The 13659-nt window shown below is 39.9% G+C and overlaps 1 long non-coding RNA gene across 1 annotated transcript; it reads left to right on the top strand.

Moving 5' to 3' along the window:
* Positions 1–765: 765 nt before the first annotated feature.
* On the top strand, positions 766–12892 carry LOC108445278. The gene is made up of 2 exons (XR_001860085.1): positions 766–3977; positions 12485–12892. It is a non-coding gene; the product is annotated as an uncharacterized LOC108445278 (long non-coding RNA).
* Positions 12893–13659: the final 767 nt, after the last annotated feature.

The raw sequence follows: 13659 nt of genomic DNA, 5'->3' as shown, positions 1-13659 counted from the left end.
TACGGGGCTGAGCAGTCTATGGCTTTAGGGATTGCTCTTTCTAGCCCTTTTATTATGAATCCCCAGTACCTTTTTAACTGTGCCATTTCATCTGGCTCATTAGGGCCCCACTCTGGATCCTGAAGAGGAAGTACCTTTTTAACATCCTCCTGTGTTATCCTGCAATCATCTTCAGCCATATTCACAGGTGTCTTTATAACTAATTGCTTTTCTGATTCAGGTAGAGCATCAAGCAGTAACTGGGTATCAGCCCAATAAGGATTGTGTTGGTTTGTTGCAGTGGGGATCCTGCAACATGCATATATCAAACCAGGAGTCCCGTGGAAAGGAAATATATATGGACAGACAGATTCTTGATAGCTGTTTCAGAGATGTTTATTTCTCCAGCCGCATGGCCGGAGCTCTGCTGAGGAACTGTTCCAGTCACCGGACCAAGGGTCCTTCTGCCCGCGCAGGGAACACAAACCAACCAATGGGAACGAGGCTGAGCAGGGGCAGGGAAGCCCCGTGTCTGTGCCCTCAGGGCCCCCTCCCAGGGCTCCATGGCAGGGGAGGGACCCCAACAGTACATAAAGCTCTCAGAGGCCTAAATGCCTGGTCTTAGGAGTAGGTAAAGAAGCTTGTAATATATAAACACAAGATTTCTTCTCCCTTTTCGTTTTTGAAAACAAAGATAAAAAAGCAAAATAAGGAAAAGAATTTTTTTTTATTTAATGTGTACCTAATTTTTCTCTATTATTGTGTATTTTGAATTATGATTTTTTGTTCAAAAATATTCCTGTGTCCTGTCTGCAAAATATCATGCAAGTACAAGAATGAAATAGCAGATGTTAATCTTGCAGGCATGTTCATCAAAACACACAGAAAACAAGACAATTTATCCTTCAAGCTGTGCACTTGATAGCTCCTTAAAAAATAAGGCATTCATCTGTATCAGAACATTTTAGCAGACTACACAGTTTGATGTATTTTACTGCTTAAAATTGATTCTTAACCTCCTGACATTTCACTGTTTGGATCTAACACGGCACAAGAATGCACAAGAATGGAACCAGGCAACAGTGATTAACAGATCGTATCTTCTCTAGTCTGCAAGCCTCCTCGAGGTGGTTATTGTGAGGCACTCTTTAAGAACGTGAAAGGTGGTCACCCAAGGTACCGATGCAGAATGAAACTTTCATTGATGATGGGGTAGAATTTATTCATTCCCATTATTTCAAAATTTCTTCCACTCCAGAATGGAAAAAAAAAGCTTCCAGAAATTCCCTGTAAATTCTACAATTATTCGTGAGCCAATAAGCAACACATCATTTTGAGAAGTGAAAACAAAATGTTTCAGTTTCTCCCCAGGTCCAGGGAGCAAAATCACCTCTGGCTTTTTCCATGATGTGTCTCTTTGTTGCTCAGCCCTGGCTCCTCTTCCAAATAAGACTCCTACTGCTGGCTCCTGTAGGTCTCAGAGCAGCTCCTTCATCAACTGCAGTACAGCCTGACATCTTGTGCAACCAGGACAGTAGTCTAGTCTACAACAGCCTTTAAAAATAAAGCATTAGTGATTAAGAGTCTTTTCTGCTTTAAATGCAGAAAACAAAATATGTACACACATCCAAGCTGGCACAGTTTCTCACTTCTCTGTCTCACCACCCCCAAGATTCCTTCACTCCCTGCACCAGCTATCACCCTCCTAGTAAAGCATCCAGAGACCTCAGTCTTTGGTTTGAAGCTCTAGTCACAGCGTTTGCCTGCACTCTGCTCCCCTTGGCTGGCAGTCACTAAAGAGTCAATTTCCAGCTGTGGACTGTCAGTGTTATCTCCAAGAGAGCACCATGTCCTGTCTGTTTCCAGGCAGTCGTATCTAGATGGGTACGAGTGCACTCGGGTCAGCATGGAATTTTCACTCTCCTGGCCCAGAGAAGACAGGAATCACATCTAATGCCAAGCAGATATTAACATAAGGCAAACATACTACCTGCACTGCTCCATTCTTTACAGCTAGTATATGTTTAAAAATGGTGTTATTTTAATACAAACAAAAAACAAAAATACTTTCAATAGGTGATTCTTTAATCTTTTACCAGAGTTGATTTTTTTCATCAAAGCACATCAGATTTTTATAATTTAGTCTTAAAAAAAACCAAAACAAAACTGAAACCAATGGCCACAACAGAACCAGAGCCCCACTAAAGCACCGAATAAACCACAGCCTCTGAAAATCTCAGAACAGACCCTCCCTTGTTACCTCATGCTGGAAGATGGGAAGGGCCATATTTGCTCCTGAAAACATTTCAGGGAGAACTGTGGCTATGCCCATGGCACATCTGGCTGCTAAACAGGTGAGGGGGAGGCAGGGAAGGACCATGTGGTTCCACAGCACTGAGAAAGGATTGCTGGATCACAGATCCTCTAAAAACTGCTGGGCGCTTGCCCACTGACTATTCAAAAAAATGCAGGGATACTGAACTAGAAATGTAACTCTATTTTTGATATTATGAGGGAGGAAAATCCAGTCTTTTTGACTCCAAGCATCTAGATTTGGCCTTTTCCAGGAAATTGCCTGCAAAACATTTGATTGAAGAAACCTTAATATGAACAGGCATCCAGTTGTATGCATCCACTACCCCCTTGTAACACTGCCAAGCTGTTCAGTGGATCATGCCCATAGGATCCCATGGAGAACCTGCCTTGGTCTTGTTTTTCTCCACCCTAATCTCAGCCCTAGAAAAAGTCACTTATCCAGCCCAGCCTTTATAGTTCCAGGTAAGAGGAATCCACTTGGTTTCAGCCATAGTTTCAGCAACTCTTTGTAGGATACTTGCTCTGGGATCTTGCCTCTGATGCTATTTTTTACCCCAAGAGTTTGCACATTCTGATTCTCAGTGCATTCAGGCAGGATAATATAGCACAGACCAAGGAAAGGGAAGCCAGACAACCTTTATTACACAGAGGCACATCCTGAAAAGAGAAAAACAGTGGTTCAGAGGTAAGCAAATCTGAGCAGTGCCTAGAAATCAGCCATGCCATGATTAAATCATAGCTCTAATGTTATGTATATTTATTTTCAAAGAAATTCAAATGGGTCTTTTTGCATGCACAGTTGGAGACCTTGAAAGAATTTTGTTTCTCAGTCCTCATCACTCTTAATTGCTGCCTTTTCAGGGCAGTACACAAAGTCACCAGTCACCTTTCAAAGGTTTGACAGGCGTGTCTTATCACATCAGTTAAATCAATGCAAGAAAACCCTTGGCTAGGAAACCTGCAACCAAGTAGCAGGTCAGCAGTTAACTTCTTCCCTGCCTCTCTGGCCTCATGTTCACCTCTAACAATAAGCCCAGTAATATACTAATTAAGCATAAAATATTTATAAAGGCAAAAATAAGAACAGAGGAAGCAGTGAAAACCAACCATCAGAAAATTGTGCTGGCATTTTGTTCTTCACAGCTGATTTTCATCTAGGAGATTGCTCAGTCACCCTTACAGCACAGGCACTGCAGCATTGCGTAATGAAAAGCTGGCTGTAGGGTGACTTTTAGTGTTCCCTGTCTGTGCTCTGCTCCACTCTTTCTGTGCATCTCAGGAAACAGGACTGTATATGCTTTATAAGGAATGATGTTCAGCTGTTTAAAGGAGAACAATCTCATCCTTTATTGCTTCCCCTATGTAAGTAAAGAATATCCTTGGCTCTCTGCTGCGGTTTGTACCATGGCTGAGCTTAGGCAGCCTTTTTAGAGTCAGGGAGAGAATGCACAGCATGCTTTGCCAGCAGACTTGAGCATCTCCTGCCCGAGTGGATACTACATTAGGAAGCCCTGCAGCTGGAGAAGAATAACCAGGACAGTGTGGTCCCGACAATGCTGTGCAGGGACTGGTCACAAGGAGGAGAACACCAGCTAGTGCCCCCTTTCAGCAGCTTTTGTGATCTACTTGTCTGCAGTCTAGGACGACGACTGCAAAGTGCGAGTGTTCATGAAAAACACCAGGTACGTACAACGTAGCAGCTGGTTAGGGGTGGATAATCCATTTGGATCTCAGGGTCCAGCGCTTCACTAACTTACAGGAAAGCTATCTACACTGTAGATGTAAAGTTATGTCAAACAGTCCTGCCCTCTGCACTGGCTGTGCACAAACCACCTATTAAGACGCTCTGAATTTTCGCCAGAACTCATTTTGATGCCAGCCTGAGGGCCAGGGAATGGGAAGGAAGGCTTACATCCAGAAGCCAGGAGCTTGAAAATAGAGTTAATTATTTTTAAGCATCATGATCATTATAGCTTTTCCCTTTGAGACATCTGTGAGAGAGATAATTTATACTGGATAACTTTCTAGTTGTTTTTGGAAATGGAGGCATCATATGTCAGAGCTGATTTTCTGATAAGTTTCTGCTTTGGCTGACTTTTTCAAAGTTTCTGCTTCCCATTTGTTGGGATTCTTTTTTGTGATGAACTGAAATTTAGTTAAGCTACATTCAGGGACTGATCCCTATATTGGTATTTAATGAAAACCGGTCTTGGTTCCCAATATTTCTTTTCTCAGATATAAAATCAAGGCAAGAGAACTGCACAGATATATTTGCTTTTAGGGCTGCAATCTGGATTTTAATACAAAAAAATACTACATGACCATTCCTCACTCCCCCAGATGATTCTGCAATTTGTGCTTTAGGTTGTGAACAGCTGCACTGTTATTGCCTCCCTTTCCCCCCTTTTGGTACTACTGATGATACAGGAGGTTTTACTTAACAGAGAATTAAGTGTTTGCAATCAAGTTTCTCAGAAGTACTAATGACACCAGTAGTCCTTGAGCATGTGCTTAAGTACATAGCTGATTGTTTAAAAATTGGTAAAATAGGTACTACAAGCCAAATTTTCTCCATTTCTTAGTTTTACAAAGCAATCTGGTCTATTCCTCATTCTGTCAAACAAAATGTGGTGTAATACCAGAGATGGAATCTGCCTGCAAGCAAAAATAGCAATGAAAGCTACAGCCCAGAGCATCAAGGGAAAGGTTCAGTCCAAAGCATCTGGGCTTAGTATTGCAAAAATAAAAAGAACAATAAGACAAGATCTTCTTACATTTAAGGAACAGTACAGTTCAGATTGTGCTTTAGAACACTGTATCAGTTCCTATTGTATTATGTAATGCTACAGCATCTAACTTAATTCAGCACAAATCCTCATATGATATTTCACATTTTAGTCAAAAGGTTAGAATAAGATTTTAGCTCCCATTTTCCAAAATGAGCTGGAAAAAATGAGTAGGCAAAATATTCTGGCTAATCCCAGAGATATTTTTTTTTTCAATTTGTTAATGTTTTCAGATACATGTTTCTCATCTCTATAAGGGTGAAATAGGTGGAATTTGAGCACGAGAGATAAAAGATCCAGGAGCTAAACATAGTATGTGGTACTAATGGTTGGCAGCTAGCCTTGCCAGCTCAGATCTGGTATGATTTGAAGGATATAGCAAGGAGTCCTCTTCAGTGTTGATGTTTGTTTCTTAAATTTTGGGGCAATTTCTTTCTGTGCTGAGAAAGTAGGTTCCATTTTCAATATCGAGTACTAAAGACCAACCCTTTCATTATTCTCTATCCATAAAGAAAAATCGTCTTCAAATTTTTCAGGGCACAATGACTATAATTCCCTGATCTAGCAGATGAGTTAGACCTTCCTGAAACCTGAGAAATTTTGTTTTAGACAGATGAGGTGCTGAATTTTCTTTCTCTGCTGAGAATCTTTTGACAGTACTAATCCCCAGCTGCAACAGTAAATACACCGAGCTTTAAGGATTACTAAATTAGATACAAATCCACAGGGGATTTCCTATTACCTTCATAAATGTAAATATCTCCTGCTGATTAAATGTCCTGTAAACATTCTTAGAGTTATTCATGCAGCTTGATTGTACAGTAGGACTAAAGAAAAACACTACTTAGCTGAATAAAATATTCTGGAAACATTTTTAAAGTAGTAAACTGGCTAGAAGGGCTACCACACTTTTAGCACTGAGACGAAAGGAACAGCTGGGGGCTGTTGGAGGGGCTGTGCATCTGTCCTGTTCATGCTTCCACCATCCAACAGTACTGTAGCTTAAGTTATCTCTATCTTGTCCACACTCCCACCAGATATTTGTACCTAGATAGTAGGGTAAAATAGCACTATTGTTCCATTTCTGTACAACTTAAAAGAATGGGAGAAATATAGTAAATGATTCCATCTTAAGTACATAGAAATAGATTGATTTGAATGGATATGTGTAAAATACTGAATACATACTTTTATGTGGAATTACTGTCACATTTTATTTTACTATCAAATTTTCCTATAAAAATTAAAATAGAATTAGTTGTCACTTAAATGCTTATAGCTCTAATGGAAATATTTCTGTTTCTCTTCAGTTTTAAGTGCCTGCTATGGGGCATCTAGATGGGATCTTTAGTTATGCAAAGATAACCAAACATGACAATGCTTTTGAAAATGAAGTCTGTAGTAAATATTTTATGTACAACACATATTCTTTATGCTCGTATTGGTTTTGGAGTTTGCTTTTGGTGGGTTTTTTTTTGGTTTTGTGGTTTCGTTTGATTTGGGTGGTTTTTTTGGTTGGTTGGTTTTGGTTTTTTGTTTTTTTTCTGGTTGGTTGGTTTTGGTTTTTCTTACAGGTCAAGAATTTCATTAACAGGGAAACAACACCTTTGAGGAATATCAGTGATGACATAGCAATTCTACAACAAATTTGGGAGTTTAACATTTAAATTTTGCTAGGAAAGAAATATTTGGGAGATGGGTGAATCAAACAGTAATGAGTCATCTCCCACATGAGTGGAGCACAAAGTCCCGCGTGACAATATTCCCGAGTTTCCTTCACTGACATGTTCCCACTGAAACACAAAGAGTACACAAGGGACAGATGGATAAATATTCCCTCATCTCAGAACTATTCTGCATCTTCTGCTGAGCCCACAGGATCCAAAAGTCAGTCCCACTAAGCAGAAAGAGGTACTTCTCCCCTGCCTCCTCCTAACAGGAATCTGTGATATTGATCTCAAACATGGATACCTTTTCAGGAGGTTCATATGATTTTGGAACCCTCTTCAAGTTCCACCAATAAGCAGTGGGATGGTGCAGCTCAAATTGCATTTTGCTGGTCTTTCTTCTTCAGTTTCTATTTTCTCCTTGTCCTCAAGGTACCCTCAGGGTGCTATCCTTTGAGACTTTAGCTAAATATTCGTATAGATGAGGGTACTTTGTTCTTTTATGATTCATGAAGGTGTACTGGCCCATTAGCATCAGCAAGAATAAAATACACTTTTCCTTTCATTTAAATAAATCTCTTGCATCGGTATGACTGCATCAGTCTGACAGTCTTAACGCTGATGTACCTTTCTTTAAGTACGTACCAAATCAAAGCCAAAGGCCAAAATGTCCAGTAAACAGAGAACTCTATAATTCTTTTAACTGCTGAAAAGAAAATGAAACAGGCTGAGATTACACAAGGTGTTGACATATTTAGATTGACATTTTTAGATTCTGTAAGGCACCTAAAATGTTAGACTACGCTAAATCATTTAGGAGAATGAATGATATAAAAGAAGTATGCCTTTCGTTCAAAGGATGATGGTATGTCTCTACCTATAAGGAGTAAATCACTGTAAAGGGACATTTTAAAAAATTAGATCCTTCTAGCCTTTGGAATACGACTTTAAAATCATTTTCTTATATTATTATACAACTTTCTGATATTCAAATACTGAGAAAATTGGAACCATAAAGGGAACATGGTTAGGGGGTATTCTGATTTGCTCAGAAAAGTGGAAATTTCAGCACCAGCTGAAGTGTACTACCAAAGCCAAGAAAATTAATAAGACTGCAGGACAAGCAGAATAACAGGTGCTAGCCTGGGAAAAAATTCCTCTGAAAAAACCCAGAGGTAAATATTTAGATTAATATAATTTCTCATGGAATTTTATGATCAAGAGATATGACATGATAAAGTGAATGTATGCATGAACTGATGAACTGTTTAGGGACACTGTGAGCAGGACTCAGCTGCCTGAACAGGTGTCTAGAGCTGTATGAAGGGCTGTTCAGTACCCAAAACACAAGGCCAGGGTGCAAAGATATGGCAAAGGACGTACCAGAGATAAATACCCATCTGGGTTGGCAAATAGAAGTTAAGCAAGAGACCATCTAAATTTTCACTGGACACATACAATTAGGCTAACAAACCCTATGTCTGGTACTACTAAATTTTAGTATCAGTGTAACTACTACCAGGACATGGTATCGTGCTCTACTTTGAACATCTTATCATGATGGCTACAGGAAACTCAGGAAATATTGTGAGATTTAAAGAAAAATGCAATTGACCATAGGCTGGAGTTTCCATATGGGAAAATTAAGCCTGAGAATACAAAGGTTTCCAATCTAAAAGATGAAATTCTGCTGACTGCCACTTAAAGATAGATGCATTTTTAGCAAAAACTGAAATGGTATTTTTCATACAGGTGTCAAGGGTTATAGCCTGGGGGGAGACAAAGAGTTTTGTTAGTTTTCACTTATTACTGGAAAATGGCAATTACATTTGAAGGCTTCCCTAAAAGGGCAGCTCTAGTTCAAACAGAAATTAAGTTTTGGTCCTCATGATGGATGTGAATTGGGTTTTTATTCTGAGTTCATAAGCAGGCTTCACTATACCTTACAAGAAATGCAAATTACAGACCTGGGTTCAAGTTGATAGTGACCTTGAGAAGGGGGAGAAATGGGTCAACCAGAATCTCATGGTGTCCAACAAAGGCAAAAGCAAAGCCCTTCAAATAGAGAGGAATAACCTCACATACCAGCACAGGCTGGGGATCCAGCAGCTGGAAAGAAGCTTTGCAGAAAAGGCCCTGAGGATTCTGGCAGACAGCAAGACAACCTGTGCCAGTAATGCCCCCTCAAGGCAAGAAAGGCCAACTGCTTTCTGGTCTTCGTTAGGAGGAGTGTTGCCAACAGGTCTCATCACTGGAGAGGCACACCTGGAAGGCTCAGTTCTGGGCTGCCCAGTACAGCAGTAGAGGGGAGATATGGACATACTGGAGTGAGTAGAATGAAGAGCCACAAAGGTATTAAAGGAATTAGCACATGTGTAGAGACCCAGAGACATGCCACACACAGAAAAATGCACTGCATGGTTTCAGCTGCTTGGCTGCACTTAATGTTGATTTAAATTAACCCTAAAGTTAGACTTTGAAAACATAGGAATGAAATCAGAGACTAACCAAATGCTTAAGCATGTTCCTATGATTCCTTTCAGAGAAATACTTTTTTTTTGAGAATTGTTTGAAAAAGAGAACATACACAAATGGAGGGGTGAGGGGAGCCACAAGCTTTTTTCAATTGGTCTGCTATTAGCAATTCTGACCTTTCTCTCATATCTGAACTTTCAGAAGATGAAAGGAAAGAACCAGTCCTTGGAAAACTCCAACAAATGTGAAGCATTTTAGAGGGTAGAAACTATTTGTGGACAGTCCTTTTTATAGATTGATTGAATTATTCTTAGCACAGAGCTAGATTTTCTGGTTTACATAAACAATGATTCATTGTTTTGTGACTTGCAGTTCTGCACGGCTGAATTAAATACTGTTTAGTGGCCAGTCATTGTGAAACTACTTTATACTATACAGGTAAATTAAGGGTAAACTTAACTCACACATAGCAAGAAGAAATGTTGATGACATACTTGATCAACTGACTTCTGGAACAATTTACAGAAAATAATTACATGAATAAATACAACAGGCTAGCAGTATAAAAAATGGCCAAGGAACCAGCCTGCCCACCTCAGGTATCTAACTTGCACCTAGCGTTTTTCCAGTCTGGTGCTGCAGTCTCTTCCAGTCCTTTTTTATCTTTGTGTGAAGAGGTGGCTGGGGCTTCCAGAGGTATAAGTGGGCTGACATAGATGCCTCTGCTGAGGAGATGAGACCTTCAGAGATGCTTATTTCTCCCTTGTGCCAAAGGAACTGAAGCATTTCAGAGGGTTCCTTCCATCTGAGTTCAAAATTTCTGTTCCTGCTACGTGCCAAAGTGACATAAAGTTTTATTGATGTTTTATCACCATGGAGTGGATCCCATATTCAGATTCCTATTTTGTCTTAAAAAATAGCTTTTTAGCTTTCATTTTTTGAAAGTTTGTCTGCAATTACTCATCCAGGAAAGCAATGACTCTCGCTTCCCAAAAGTCTTTTCATCCAGTGTCAAAGTAAAGTACTCAAGGACTCCATACTTCCCGAGATGTCTCTGCTGTAACCTCCAGTAGGTTCTCAGCTCATTTACACAGCCACCAGTATTGCCATCCTTGCACACTGAGAACTGGATTTAAACTGCAAAACCTTTTTGCATTACCACCAGTAGGATCAGTCTCATACTACTCACCTAAGACAAATGTTAATTAACTGTTTGGAGGTCAAACCCCAAAACGTTGGTAATTCCAGTTACAAGTCATTTGCTATGCAGCAGAGATATATGCTCATTGTGCCTGGACACAGCTGTTTAATTTAAAATTAACTATCTGCTCAGTCAGGGAGAAGTTATTTTCATTGGTGCTTTTTGAGAAAGGGAGGGAGAACATAAAACCACTGAGACGTTTCACATGTTGGGAGGAGAAGAGAACTGCATTATGAATGAAGCAAAGTAATCAACCCAGCTGTCCTTTCCCCATCAGCTTCAGCCTCTGTCATATAAATTAGGGATGCCTAACTGCTTGGATAAAATAAAAATGTGCCCAAAAATTCCATTATATTTCAGATTGCCTAATTCAGAAATTTAAGGAAAAAGAGTCTTTGATTTAGATCGATTTTTTTAGTTCTGTGAATTTTCTTCAGGTTGTATAATTATGTGGGAAGCATATTTTTAGACCTTCATGTGGTGGGGAGTCCTCACCTGGGTGAATCCATCTACAAATATGTGAGTACTTACCAGACTATTCTGCAGGTTGCCCTTTGTATTGTGAAGGCTGTGGGAGCAGAAGAAGCTGAAGTTAAGAGAAGGAAATCCGAAAACAGAAAGAATTTTGAAGACACATTCATGTATTGATGGGGTTTTTTCACTCCCTTGATAATTTTGTGCATCCCTGAAATAAGGGGAAGAGATGTACTCTGAAACACGGTTTGCTGCTGCCTTCGGTCTCTGCCTTTGGTCTCTGCCTTTGGCAGAAAGTCTTGGTTTCATTGACATGGGATTGTCAACTTCTTGCAATTTAAGGGAAGGGCTCTCTATAAAAAGATTTCCAATTTGCAAAATGCCAAGGAAGTAAAAGGTGTCAAAGGTGTTAAATTGAGTGCACAGGGTTCATTATTTCGGTAATATACTATATGGAATATAAACTGAAACTGTGAATAAATTTTATGCACACACATGGTCTTCACATACCTTATCCTCTCATAAAATGACCTTTTTTATGTAAGATAATACTGGTTGCCACTACAGTTATACAGTTCTACCATTTTGGTTTGGGAGAAAACTGAAAACCCTTTATTTTTAAATATATTTGACATTTACACTCGGCAATCAGGGTGACATGATTCCACAACAACCATGAGAAAAGATTGGATTTATAATTAGGCTGCTGTGTCCTTTTTTATACTTCTCTAAAACAAAAGAACTGACAGGCTGTAGAGGGTTGAGGTTAACGCTGGCCAACAACTAAGCACTGACCAGCAACACACTCACTCTCCCCTAGAGGGATTGGGGACACAATTAGAAAAGCAAAAAACCCTTGAAGCCTGAAATGCTGAGACAGTTGAAGTGATGCAAACAGGGGAAAAAAAAACCAGGTGGTACAAAGACCATCACTCACTGCCTCCTGATGTGCATACCAGACCGATGCTCAGACAGGCTCTGAGAAGCAGCTACCTTGGAAAATCTAGTCTCCCCCAGTTTTTACTGAGTTCACCCCATCTTTTACACATCCCACATGCTATGGACCACATCTTTGGTCAGTTTGGGCCATGTGTCCTGGCCATGCCGCACTCCAGATTCTTGCCAAAGCCCAGCCTGCTCACTGGCAGGACAAAGTGAGAAACAGAGAAAGCTTTGAGAGTGAACAAGCATTGGTCAGAAACAACTAAAACATCCCTGTGTTATCAATACTGTCTGGGTCCCAAATTCAGAAGAGTACTATAAGGGCTAACGAGAAGAAAGTTAGCTCCCTCCCAGCCACTTATCTAAATTAACACCTGAGTCACACCTGTATTTCTTTAAGTTTTCAGCCACTGTTTCCCTTTCACATGTTAAAGCATTCAAAACAAGTATAAAGTCAGATGGCAGTGTAGAGTGAAAATGGGTTTAGTGTGTTTAATTGCCTCCACTTGTATTGACTAGTTAAGCTCCTGTGCTACTTGTTATTTACCTACACTTGACTTTCTTTTTCACCACATGGTGTTATACGTGTTTTTCTAATAACAGAAGATTACTTTTCATGTTCTCTCTTCCCTTCTCGTTGTCAGGAGCATCACATAGGTCACAACTGCAGCAGCTAGAAACTGAGCCTCCTCTGTAAAGAGGCACGGACAGCCGTCTTACTTTTAAGGTTATGTCTATGACAGAAGATAAATTGCACCTCACAGAGACTCTGGAACTTGCCAACTTGGGTCTTGACAACAGTGAAGCCAAGATACCAGGAGGCTAAGGACAGACTACGGGATGTATCAAGATCCCAAAATAAATATTGATGCAGTCTGTATCAAACTAACTCAGGTATCTTTACAACTGAAAATATTTAAATGTGGTAATTTTTTTTTACCATAGAAAATAAAAAAGCCATTCTAGTTGATGCCCTGTCATAGCTCTTCTGCATGGGAGTCTGAAATGGTGGGCAGATGTAACAGAAATAAATTCTATATGACTGGAAAAAATCTTATCTGAGGTATATAGATAATCAAGGTGTTTGGAGCTTTATCTAGGAAAAATCCAGTTGCATAGAGGATCTAAGAAGACGTTTTCAAGATGTTGTACTCAATGGATGTCTCCAAAATCTTGAAACCAAGCAGAACAGGAATGGTAGGATACATAAAGGTGTGGTTTTACATATAAAAAAATGTGCTTACAATAGAGCCTGTTGTGAAATCCAATATCAAAGGTCCAGAGAACCCAATTAACTTTCCAAGTTCTGAGAATTTTCCCAAACAGAACAGGTGCGCCATTAGCTTATTACAATGAGAATAATTTCATTTTATTGAGTTCGCTAAAAGACTTTAAATCCAGAGCATATGTGCTGGAACAGCCGTCAGTGGCACAGGAAACCCTCACACTCATTGCATGTTTTATTCTAAGGGGTACCCACTAAATTCCACTGCTTTTGCAAATTCAGCTGCTAAGGACACCTTTTCTGGTAAAGGCTTGTTTGGGCCAAGGGGTGCTATTAGTATAAAATGTGCTATATTTCACTTGGTTACATTTCTCACAGTTCTCTATCAAAACAGAACAGCTGCGCTTTGGAGGAAGGGTACCTCAGATTTGCAGGCACAGAAATGTCAAGCTGGAAGTTCAGGCCTACAGTAACTGTTGTAACCTGTTGTACCTGATGGAGAAATAGAGCTGATAGGCACTAGGCAGATGCTGAGACAGGATACCAGAACTAGGATTTGGCTCCTGCCTCCAAAAATGGGCTAACACCAAATTA

The sequence above is a fragment of the Corvus brachyrhynchos genome, unplaced genomic scaffold, assembly GCF_000691975.1.
Source record: "Corvus brachyrhynchos isolate BGI_N302 unplaced genomic scaffold, ASM69197v1 scaffold92, whole genome shotgun sequence".
NCBI classification, from domain to species: domain Eukaryota; kingdom Metazoa; phylum Chordata; class Aves; order Passeriformes; family Corvidae; genus Corvus; species Corvus brachyrhynchos.
Note: the sequence above shows the minus strand (reverse complement) of the source record. Positions and strands in the feature narration are given on the sequence as shown.